The following is a 12,830-nucleotide window of genomic DNA, read 5'->3' as shown; positions in this document are numbered from 1 at the left end:
TGGCCTTCACTATCCAACAACTAAGTGGGACCAATCTAGGACAATCTACCTATGAGAAGGAGATGATGGCCATCTTACATGCAGTGGACACCTGGCGACCATACTTATTGGGGCGACGTTTCCAAATCTGCACAGACCATCAAAGCCTTAAATATTTTTTGGACCAACGCCTATCCTCGCCACAACAAAATAAATGGGTAGCCAAAATGTTGGGATATCATTATGAGATAATTTACAAGAAAGGGGGTGAAAATGTCGTAGTGGATGCTTTATCATTCCAATTGGAGGAGGAAATCACCCTTCTAGCAATCTCTCTTCCCATTCCAGAATGGATTGAAGAGGCTCGCAAGGAATGGTTTTCACATCCCTCACTCTCCCAACACATTAATAAAATGCAAGTAGATCCAAATTCCACAGCGGGCTACTCTTGGCAGGATGAGATTCTTCGCTACAAGGAAAAAGTGGTGATATCACCAACATCCACCCTCAAAAGCCACATTTTGGAAGAGTTGCACTCATCTCCCACTGCAGGCCATTCAGGCTTTCAGAAGACTTATGCTCACACTCGACGTTCCTTCTTTTGAATAGGCATGAAAAAGGACATTATTACTTTTGTAGCTGAGTGTGATGTGTATCAGTGACAGAAAGGTGAAATAGTCAAATCCCCAGGCATCTTACAACCATTGCCCATCCCTGCCTCAATCTGGACAGAGGTTTCTATGCATTTCATTACTGGTCTTCCGAAGTCAAGCAACAAGTCAGTCATCATGGTGGTTGTGGATAGACTTTCTATGTATGCTCATTTTTGTGCCCTACCCCACCCTTTTACACCTGCTTTGGTGGCTCAATTTTTCATGGACCAGATCTTCAAATTGCATGGCATGCCCACTTCCATTGTGTCTGATCGTGACCCAATCTTCACCTGTAAGTTTTGGCAGGAACTCTTTAGGCTACAAGGTACCCAACTATAACTCAGTACTTCCTATCATCCCCAAACTGATGGTCAAATTGAAGCAGTCAACAAACGTCTAGAGACCTACCTCAGGTGTTTCACTTCAGAAAAGCAACATCAATGGGTACAGTAGTTACCTCTAGCCGAATGGTAGTATAATACTATTTATCATGACACCACCAAGATGACTCCATATGAAGCAGTTTATGGTCAACTCCCCCCTCACTTACTTCTTATATCCAAGGATGCTCTAAGGTACAAGAAGTGGATCAACTCCTACAGAACCGTGCAACCATGCTTGCCCACCTCAAAGAGAATCTCCATCAAGTTGAAAATCGCATGAAGCAACAGGCAAACCAACATCATTCTGAGCACAAATTTCAAGAAGGGGATCATGTACTCTTGAGGATGCAACTTGTTGTGCTCTACAACAACCCCCCATTTCATATCATTTTTATTCACAAAGCTATAATATGAAATGGGTCCCTTTTTATTTTAATTGGTATCAACATTGTATTATTCAAAAAGGTCCAAAAACAAAATGAAAGCATTACAAAACCTTTTTGACAAACCAATTATTTTGTCTTATAATATAAATGATTAATCTTTTATCATTGCGATAAAGCGATCGCAAGATCACATATCGCAATGACAAAGGAGGCATAACTTAAAGACCCATTGGTTTTCTCTGACGCGACAACATGCAATAGGCTATCGGATATCAGCAATAATAAGTTTCCATAACAAAAGTGCCTTTCGCTCCGATGCGATGCGATCAAGTCCCTTTCGTTCCGATGCGATGCGATATCGCTATCGGCGATCGGGGATGTACCATGCATGCTTTTCAAAGTGCCCATTTAATACTCCCGATGCGATGCGATATCGCTATCGGCGATCGGGGATTCCAAAAGGAACCAATATAATGATTTAAGTTTTCCCCCGACGCCCGATTGCGATAAAGCCAAAAGCACGAACTTCAAGAATTGTTAAAGCGGGGATATTACGATTAATTCGTATTAAAGGCCTTATCTTCCAAACAGTCATTCACCTGCGCTCAACCGCCAAAACATCCAAGGCACGCTTAAACAAATCATTCGGCCAATAAAACGATATGATGGGCATTTAAAGGATTGGCAGGTTTTAACGGCCATTTAATGAAATAGTAAGCTTAAAAATCTTTTCACAGATTGTATCCGCGGCCACTTTAAGTTAATCCTTCATCGTGCATTGATCAATATATCTCGCTCGTATTTGGTTTTCGCTACCAATTCTTTGTGTTACGCTCATTTTTACTCCTGTGCAGAATTCTTCCGAAGTAATAGATTCAAGCAGAATGGGGAAGAAGTCTAAGAAAACTACAATTGCTTCTGCTTCACCAGCTCCAGGACAACCCGTCGCTGATCCAGGAACTAAAAAGAAAGGGTTGATATCTGATACTACATGTTCAGGACTCGACAAAACTACATGGAAAAGTACCTATAATTTGATTGAGGCCAAAGAACCAAAGGTGACAACAGTACAAGCCACAGCGGATACTAATCGAAAATCTGATGCTACTTTAAAGGACTTAGCTGACTCTTTCCTCCATCGGATAGCGGCTCGAGAACAAATTCTCCCATATACGGATGTAGTGAGGTGGGCAATTGAGGAAATCCCAATCATAGACAGAACCTTCTGCACCAGAGATGGGAGAATCTTCGGTTCATTTCAGGCTAATGATTTGAGGCAAATGTATCATTTGCCTGCGCCAGAGAAGAAGTATAACAAGGCATTTCTGGAGAAATTCTTAAATGAGAATGAAACTAAATCGGAACCCATTCGGGATTGGAGGCAAAATCTGGCAAAACACAAGCATGAAACTTCCGGTAAGTACTCTGTTGATTCCCTATGTTCTCCTTATTGTTATGCTGGGATAATGATGTGTAGATTGTGGGGGTTGCACGATTCCGCTAATTTCACTATAGAAATGGTTCCCTTGATGGAAGCGGCGTGTAATAGTGAAATAATGGATTGGGCAACTATACTGTCAGATAAGCTAGCAACAGCAGTTCTTGATTTCAGAACTAAAACCCGCGTCACCGAAAGGCTTATTCCCCCATTCTACTATAGTGCTTATATACTAGACACCCTGTGTTTTAATTTTGAATTTCCCGTGCTCGGCTGGAGATGGACTGCACAAGACTCCATGCCTGTTCACATATACCATCAGAAATTGTGGAAAACTTCCTATAAGCACCATTTATACCAAGTCTGCAATGGCTTTATGTTACCCATTCATTACTCTATTTTTGATAAACCTGCTCCCAAGATTTCTTATCAAGCAAGAATTGATTTGACATCAATAGGAAGATGGTTTGGAGAGGAAAAATTTACTTATATAAGAATTTTCGGCAGCCAAGCCGAACCTCATGTCCTTCCTTTGTACATACCTGATAAACTACTGGCGAGGGAGATAGCCTATCAGATTATTTCTGAAGGAGTTACACAAACTCTAAAGAAAAATAAGAAGCGGGTCTGGCCCTCTTTTCCTCTAAGATGTGGTGTCTACACTTTGCATGATTTCAAACATGCAGAGAAAGAAGCTACAAAGATGAAGTCATTAACTCTAGCAACTCTCGCTAATAGGCAATTTGATCCCAACAAAGTCACCTATAATGCACTTGAACATGCCAAATTGACAAAGTTTGACCATAAAGAGGATAAGTTTGATGACTTGTTCTCCTCAGCTGAATCAATGTACCAAGTTAGATCGCTGGCCATAATGGAATACAAAGATGAAGGGTTAGTTGAATTCAACAGACTTAGAGAACAGAGGTTGCAAACTCTGCCTCTAGATTTGTTAGCAACAACCCCAGCAATAAAATCAAGCGAGCCTGAACAACGACATACTAAGGAACCTCCAGTTACATCAAAAGAACAGGAGAAAGTGCAAGAGGAAACCCAGACGAAAGAGCAGGAACAAAGCAGCATAGAGGTGAATGTAGATACTCAAATTGACTCGAAATTGCTCCAGGAATGGCAGCAATTCGATTCCATTATCAGTAATCTTAAATGCTCTAAAGATACCGAGACATCAAAAGCAACAGATACACAGGAAACCACTTCAAAACAGGTTCCAAGTGGAACCAGCGGCCTACCCAGTTCGAAAGAAGTAGAGATAATCCCAAAGGGTCCCTCCGATCAAATTATTTTACAGATAGAAGAAATTCCTCCCTTGGATGTCTTCTATAGCCCAAGACACAAAGCTGTGGTAAAACGATAGAGGAAGAGGAGAAGGACTGATCAACCTTCCCTATTCCCAGAACAAACAGTGACGGGCAATGTGATTTGGAAGGAGGAATTTGACCCCTCTGACGACCTAACAAAACTATCACAATATGTTGGAGCCTATTCGGCAGCAAAAATAGACAAGGCATTAGAGGTAAGTCTTCTATTAAAAACAAAAGACCAAGAGATCTTTTCATTGCAAGCGCAACTATCAAAAGCACAGCAGAAGGCGGAGCAGGCAGAACGACAATTGTTAATACAATAGCAAATAAATAATCAATTAACTCAACAATTGCAGGAAGAGAAACAGAGGATTGATCACAGTGCAGTCCAAAAGCCGAAAGAGTTGTCTAAGGCATTGGCACAACTGAAGGCAGAAAATGAACAAATGTTGAAGTCAAAAGATGAGCAGATTGCTCAACTATCAGCCCAGCTAGAGAAGACAAAGAATCTTCCGCAGATAGCTAAATTCAAAGTAGAGGCATTATAGTTAAACAAGGCATTGATAACACAAATAAAGCTTTTATGTGAACAAATCGCCCAGGCGGAACCATTATGCGATTTGACGACATCGATAAGTAAAAAATTAGAAAAAGATAGAACAGACTTGGATCAAGCCGATGAAACATTAACTGATTTTCTTGAGTGGCAAGATATCGATCAGGGACAGGCAGCTAATTTACCTAAGATTTTAGAATCACATAAGGAAATATTATTTACAGAATGGCAGTCCCAATTAATGAAAGCAGAGAGAGAAGTTTCAAGATGCAAATCAACCACAAGTAATTTAGTTGAATTAATTAATAATACTCTCTACTTGTCTAACATGATTTCCCAATGCACTCCAGGTCAATTAACAGCGGCGAAAACATTGGAACATTCATGTTATCCAGAACTAGAGAAAAATGGGAGATTAATCGCAGGAATTAACAGTTTAACATGGGATGCCTATTGGTTCTTCTTAGTCAAACCACACAGCCAGAGAGCCGCCCTCAAATGCCTTACAGATGCAATCGGGTATATTATTCCCGATATTCAGGATGCCACCTATGCCGCCCAACTCAACTCTCGCCTCAACAGACCGCTCGAAGTGGAGCCAATGCTTGCGGTATGTCAGCTCAGGTTTAAAGGCAAACAACCTACATGATGATTCATGTCGCCGACTGCCAGATTTCTGCGAAGGAGATATTCAAAATCAATTGATACCAATTAAGTAGGATTTCAGTTTCATAGATAGTTAGTGTTGTGGAGGTAAATCCTCTCTGCGAACAGAGACGATCCCTACTAGCCCAGACCAGGTCTAGCAACAATCACACAATGTTATCATGCAAGTTCCTAATTGCAAATAAAAAGTGGATGGTGAGAACCTACATGGATTCCAATGCTAGTGTTCGTAGAAGAGACGGCGCTCTTGTTCCTTTGCCTCAGCCTGTCACAATCCCCACGATCTCCGTGATTGGACACCTGCACATACAAGGAACAACACGAATACAAGCATAAAATCTAGTAGATGCAATTATATATCGGTCAGAAAAGATATAACTCAACATCAAACATAGGACAATGAGAGTGGAACCATAATGATAGTCATCTATTATTGATAAATAACAAAGAAGAATACAACCATTGTTCTGACATCAAATCCTCCTTTGGCTGGGTCGTCAGCTACACAAGTCTTGCAAAGCTTGTTGGGATGGGAACAAGCCTCTCTCTCTTTGGATGACAAGAATCTCCTTACTTAGATTTGGCCTTATGGGTGCAAAGAAGGCTCTTGCAGCTTCAAACTCTTGAACTCCTGGAATTCTCTATCACTAGCACTCACTAACTAGCTTGCTCAAGGCATAGAGGCAAGCTTTTATAGATAGAGAGGGAAGAGATAGGATCAACCACATTATTCATGGGATTGGTTTTATCACTTGGAAACTTCCATGAAAGGTGGCAAACCACTTCCCTTCTATGGAGATTCGAAGCCAAACCATCCTAGCCCAACATAGATTCAGTTGGTGAATGGGTTGAAGAGAACCTTCGGAAGTTTGTTGGTTAAAAACTTTACTCAAGTTGGTTGGCGCGAGTGTGACTCTGAGACAGAGTGCCAATGGCGCGCCTTCTTTAGAGTATCTCCCTCATTGGTGTGGGAATTACACTGTGGACCCGCGCTAATGCAAAAAGAGCTGTTTTCATGGATATTTTGCAGGAGATGTCTTCAGGGCATATGAAGCTCATACTTAGAGGAATATGATGCAAGTGGTTTCAGGTCATGTCACTTCTCACAGGTCCCGGAATGAGTCCTCCACTGTGCGGGAGAGGGGTAACAGGGACAGTGACAAATGGTGACAAATTGCTGTGTAACAGATGCCCCCTAAAGCATGAGGCCCGAGAGAGAGAGGGGTGAAATGCTTTACAAGACCATGCGTAACTAAAAACATGGCCGCCAGAGAACCTGCACAAAGAAGTACAACTGATATCTCAAGTACATGATGTATGTGGTATGGGCGCAGCCATCCATAACAGAGCACATAAGAATCTAGATCCAAGGTATGGGCGTAGCCATCCAGTGAGGATCGATAAATAGACTCAGGCATGGTCGCAGCCATCCAATGAATGAGTCATGTAATGATCATAATAAGCCACAAATCGCAGCCTGGACTCCAATAGACAAAATCCAGGGTCTTGTGCTCCATCTCGACCCGAACGGAGTACAAGTCCAAGCATGTGAATACATGGGTTGAATTCGAACATGCATGAACATCGTCTGATTACCAGTCAATAATGAAAACTGTTAACAGACGCGAGAGGTACCACCAATAATGACAATGGTCCTCAAGGTACTATAGGTACAATCTACGACGTGTGAATCAATGAGCTGGCATCGAACACTCGTAGAATCATTCGATCGGAGGCCAATGATGAAAACCTCACGTCAAACACGAAGAACCTGCCATTGAGGCATGCAAGCTCCAAGGCACCGGAAGGGAGTCTCTAGATCAGCTTCCTGGATAATGAGCTGAAGTCGATAGGAAGTGACCTTGATCGAAGGTGGGCCATAGTGTTTCCCACATCATCGACACGAGACAGAGGAAGAATATGGTGGTGAATCAAAATTATGTGAGATATCAGAGGGAGGGTGTAATTCTGCAGAGGTCAACTTCTCTTGAACATATCGGCGGCACGATAGTGGACTTGGCAGTATTTGACATCAAAGGAGTAGAGGTCATGGTGACAAGGTAATGAGCAGATGAGAGGTCAAACAGGATAACCCAAACCCACGGAGGCTAGTGCAAAAACAAGATGATATGTCCCCACCCAAACACGAATGCAAACTAGTGCCATGTCCAAGAGCGACATACTGCCGACACGAAAATAATCATGGGTCCATTTTCCCCACCATTTCTGGCGAGTACCCCAGTTATTTTTAACAAGCTTGACGGGGATAGCATATGCTTGTGAGGCATCATTACGACGGAATCCGATGTCATTAAGTTTTAACGAGTTTGACAAAGGAAGAACTCGGTGTCTTTTCCTGTTTAGAGAGTCTGAAAAGACAGCAGAAAAGAGAACTCCACGGGGGTCCTTTTTCGTAAAGTTGTGTCTCTCGAGCCCGAAAAAAGTATAAAACAATGCTCGAAAGAACCGCCCGACCATTACGATGGAGGATTACTTTTCATTGATAGTGACATCAACCTGAAAAAGTAAAAAAGCGATCAATATCACGTCGCTTCATAACCATTAACGAACCTGAAACGACAAAGGTCCGACGATCTTTTCGTTTTTACACGGTCGGAAAAGGGTTTAAAGACGACCGCCTCTTATTCACGTTTAACGAGTCAAGAGGGATAACTCGGCGATCTTTTCATTTTTAGAGAGTCAGAAAAAAGCTGAAAGATGACTCCACAGTGACTTTTTCGTGTATTTACCGAGTCCGAAAAAGTATAAAATACAACTTGTTTCACCATCGAAGTTGCAAAAAGACATGTCATGGCACCAGAGGCAAGCGTAAAATCCATTTTCGACCAAAAATATATTAAAATATTCAAAAAACAACTTTTTAAATCTAATTACAAGCCAAATAGTCTATAAATATGGTGAAAATGTAAAAAAAAAAAATTACTTTTAATTTTTACCTCTTGCATAGTAGTAGTGGTCCATTTGGGGAGCGAACTTCGAGCAGTGATTACCGCCAATCCGTGCAACCATTTGAGATTCCGTCAGTTCCAAGTAAGAGGTGCTTCCTTTAACTCCATTTTCATGTCTTTCTTCTGCATTTTGTTTCCTGTTTGGGCCTCTACAAAGAGGATTTTAAAATTTAGGGTTGCGCCCCATTGGCGCGGGTATCCGGCACGGGTCCGCGCCAATGGGGTGATTTTCCCAAAGGTGCCGCGCCATTGGCGCGACTGTTTTAGAAACAGTCGCGCCAACCGCGCGACCTAACTTTTCACTTGAATTTCTCCATCATTTTTGAAATTTTTCCGGTTTGTAAGCCTACCAGTGTCTCAATAATGATCTATTCATCCTTGTGGGTGCAAGAAACAAGCAAAAATGGTGGTGGACTAGAAAGAACGGGAGCACGATGTCGTGGATGCCTTGGCCATAGCGGATGAGGGATGTATGAATGCTCTGAGAGACTGTGGTCTCAAAAAATTCTTCCTCACCTCTTATCTACGAGCTCAACCGGAGCTATTACAGTTCATAGTAGATGCTTTGGATGTGGATGACCAAGTATTTCGATTACGGGATCAGACCTTAGAGCTGGATGTATCTGATGCGTACTTCATTACTGGGCTGTCACGTAGAGGGGCGAGCCCCATTTTGACCGGAATCAGGCCTTCCGGAGAGAAAATAGGTGAAGTGTGTCCAGAGGCAGAATTCGGGAAGAACAGCGCCAAGGTGGATATCGCCACCATCCATGATTTGGTTCTTAAGGTGATACTGTTCACCATCACACGTGTAGCTGGGGTACAGGCACCCCATGAGGCAAGAAAGAATCATCTGTTACTAGCGACAGAATGCCTCGGCCACACCATATTTGACTAGGCTACAGCGGTGACCACAAATATCAAAAGGAAGCTTACAAAGTGTAAGTGCGGGGAAGTGAAACAGTTCGGGTACGGCTCGATTGTGGTGTCATTCTTCTTGGAACGATTACCCCTCTTTCAGATCCAGGGAGCTGTAGTGGCGGATCCACTACGACGGGAGCCTAGGATGGCTCGTTGGGCGGCTTTGATGCCCAGAGGAGGAGGAGGCCAGCAGATGTCTTGGCGGCCCGAGTTCTTCATATGGCTTCACCGGTAGCTGATCGTGGTAGAGGATTGGCCATATGCGGGAACCAACTTCATGGGTGATCCAGACCTCCCACTGCCAGAGGGAGAGGAATGGGAAGAGGAGCTAGGTATGACCTCTTCGTTTTTTGATATTTTATGTATTTTCATTTTTTTTTGTCAATACATGCATGTTCTAATGATAGTTGTATGTATATGAAGATGTGGGCCCAGAGCGACCAGCCGGCATGTCTCCTATAGCGCGGACGGGCCAACCCGCAGCTGATCCTTAGGCAGGAGGTGTCGTGGGGGAAGAGCTGGTGCGGAATCTTGACGGACTCACCCAAGGGATTCCGGGTTATGCCAGATTGGCGAACGTGCCTTTTGCCTACCAGAGGCACACAGTGGGGGTGCCGACTCGCATCCATCATGTGTTGAGACGTTTGGTGCGCGCGGTGACGTGCTATCACGAGCACCACCGTGAATAGTCTCCTAGGCTTCTTTCATGCATATATATTTTTTGAGGGACATGTCGTCCCCGGATGTATCAGGATGGACATGTATTATTTTTTGAACTTATGTAATGCACGCGGTGCAAAACTTTGCGACACACATATATATATACATATGCCTATGGTTTATTATTGTGCTTTTATGTGCTTGCTTGTATGATGTTTTGATTATAAATTACGCAAATGTCTATCTAATACATGATTAGCCAATGCATCAGATAATGTGTTTAATCGTCTTGGAATATGCTGATATGTGATAAAGTCAAAATTACTTTCTAACAATTTAACACGTAAGTACAACCTTAAAATGTGACAGTCTCTGACGAAATATCGTCCATTGAGCTGATGGACGACAAGTTGAGAGTCTAGGTTAACAAGCAATGTACGAATACCGAGACTAATTTCCTCGGCTAATAATTCAATAATAGTGCTATATTCAGCAACATTGTTTGTAGTACAGCCTAAACACACACCTTGAAGATCTATCAACTCACCGTGAGGATCGTAGATCACCCACGCCGCAGAGGACAAATTACGAGTGCTGCGGCTGGCACCATTAGTGAAACCAATGTAAGGTGCACCCGACATCTGCACAAGAAGCAAAAAGACACAATAAGGTGCAATCACGCTTTCACACCAAGCCGAAAATATGAAAACTCACACACACACACACGCATATACAAATCGAAGCGCATGAATTATGCATAGTACTTTTTCAAGTACAGCCCATTGCGAGGCTTATCAAGAGGATTACCTTCGTAGTCAACTAGCTCGTATGCCCCTTTTTGCAACACTTTCTTTACAATTTAAGGGCCCAGCCACATGGGCTCAAGTTTGCCTGCCCCCAGCTTGTCATTTGCTTGGTCGTATAGCAGGACTAGATCTCCCTCAACAAAGGAACGAGGATGAATGGTATGGTCAAAATGAGTTTTGACTCTCTTCTTTTGAGCTTCGATGGCTAGAGAGGCTAAGCGATGGGTCTCGTCTAACCGTTCTAGATAAAGAAGCCTTTCCTCTACCGAAGTAGTGTTGGGAAGCAACTCGACGGCTATTTTCAATGAAGGAATTTCACATTCTATGGGAAGGGTAGCCTCCAGTCCGTAAACAAGTTGAAATGGAGTGAAACCGGTGGCATCCTTCACAGAGGTTTGGTAGGCCCATAAGGCAGGAAACAACATCAGATGCCAATTAGACTTATGCATGTCCACAGTACGTTGAAGCATCGTAACCAAAATTTTGTTAACGGCTTCAACCTGGCCATTAGACTGAGGATAGTACGGGGTTGAACTATCATGCCGTAAGCCTAGTTGGGTTGTCAGTTCAGTCATCATGTGATTACGGAAATGCTTTCCGTGATCCGTGACGATGGCCTGTGGAACTCCGAACCGCGTAATAACATGATTGAATAAAAACTGCGCCGCTGTATGACCGTCTTCAGTTAATGTGGGCATCGCCTTGGCCCATTTTGTAAAGTAATCGACGACAACGATGATAAGCCCATGCCCCCGGCTGAGCGAGGGTTACAGGTAGTATAATCAATGCCCCATTTTGCAAAAGGGCCGACGGTCACTACAGGGTGCAGCAGGGCCGGTGGCGCACGCATCTTCCGATGGTATATCTGGTAGGCATGACACGAGCGGACAACGAGAATGCAATCCTTAAAAATGGAGGGCCAGAAATAACCAACGCGAAGGATTTTTTGAGCTGTGGCATATCCGGACATATGACCGCCACAGGCGCCAGAGTGGCAGTCATTCAAGACTTTCTCAGCTTCCTCGAGGGTAAGACATCGGCAGAGAACGGAGTCAACGCCGATACGGTACAAGGTGTCTCCTATGATACGATAGGGTTGAGACTGATGGCAAATCCGCTGCCGAGCATCTTTGGATACAGAGGGGCGGAAAGAAGACGTTTGCAAATAAACAATGATGTCCCCGTACCAGGGATTGAGGGTGTTGATCAGAAAAAGAGTTTCGTCCAGGATATGATCCTCTGAAAGAGAGGGTGCAGAAGGAGATGGTAAAGAATAGAGTAACTCAACAAAGACCAATGACTTCTTAGACTTGGCACCAGTAAATTCCAAGTCAAACTCTTGGAGGATTACGATCCATTTTGAGTATTTGCCCCCCAGCAACTGACGTGACAAAATGTACGTCATCGGGTTGCAATCAGAAATCACGGTCATGGTGCGCAATAGGATATAATGCCGGAAGCGTTGGACGGCACAAACAGCGGCCAATGCCAACTTCTCGACGTAAGCGTATCGAGTTTCCGTATCCAAGAGGTTGCGGCTGAGATAATATATAACGTGCTCATTGCCATCATCATCATCTTGCACGAGAACCATGCCGATAGTGGTATCGGCGGCGGCTAGATACAGAGTGTAATCACGGTGGTAGTTCGGAGGTCATAATAATGGAGCAGAGACAAGGAGACCCTTGAGACGCTCGAAAGACTCCTGAGCGATAGCATCCCAATGAAAGGGTGTATCTCGCTTCAATAACCGTGTAAAACCCTTAGCCACCTCGGCATAGTTCGGAACGAATCGTCTTAAAAAATTTGCTTTACCCTGCAAAATCTGCAACTGCTGCAAAGAAGCAGGTGGAGGAAGATTCAGGATAGCCTCGACTTTGAGGGGATCCAGACGGATGCCCTCTCGGGAGACGATAAACCCGAGTAGTCGGCCTGATTCCACACAGAAGACACATTTGTGAGGATTAAGCCTGATACAGTAGTGTCGACAGCGGAGAAAAATCTCACGAAGATGGGAAGGATGGTCTTCACGTTTGAGTGAATGAGCGGGGAGATCATCCAGATACGGCTGTACAATGTGACGAATGTCAT

The sequence above is a fragment of the Pinus tabuliformis genome, chromosome 8 (genome assembly GCF_031772625.1).
Source record: "Pinus tabuliformis cultivar Carrire ecotype Pingquan chromosome 8, CPIR1, whole genome shotgun sequence".
In the NCBI taxonomy this organism is placed as follows: Eukaryota; Viridiplantae; Streptophyta; class Pinopsida; order Pinales; family Pinaceae; genus Pinus; species Pinus tabuliformis.
The sequence above is the reverse complement of the archived record's forward strand: the minus strand, read 5'-3'. Positions refer to the sequence as shown.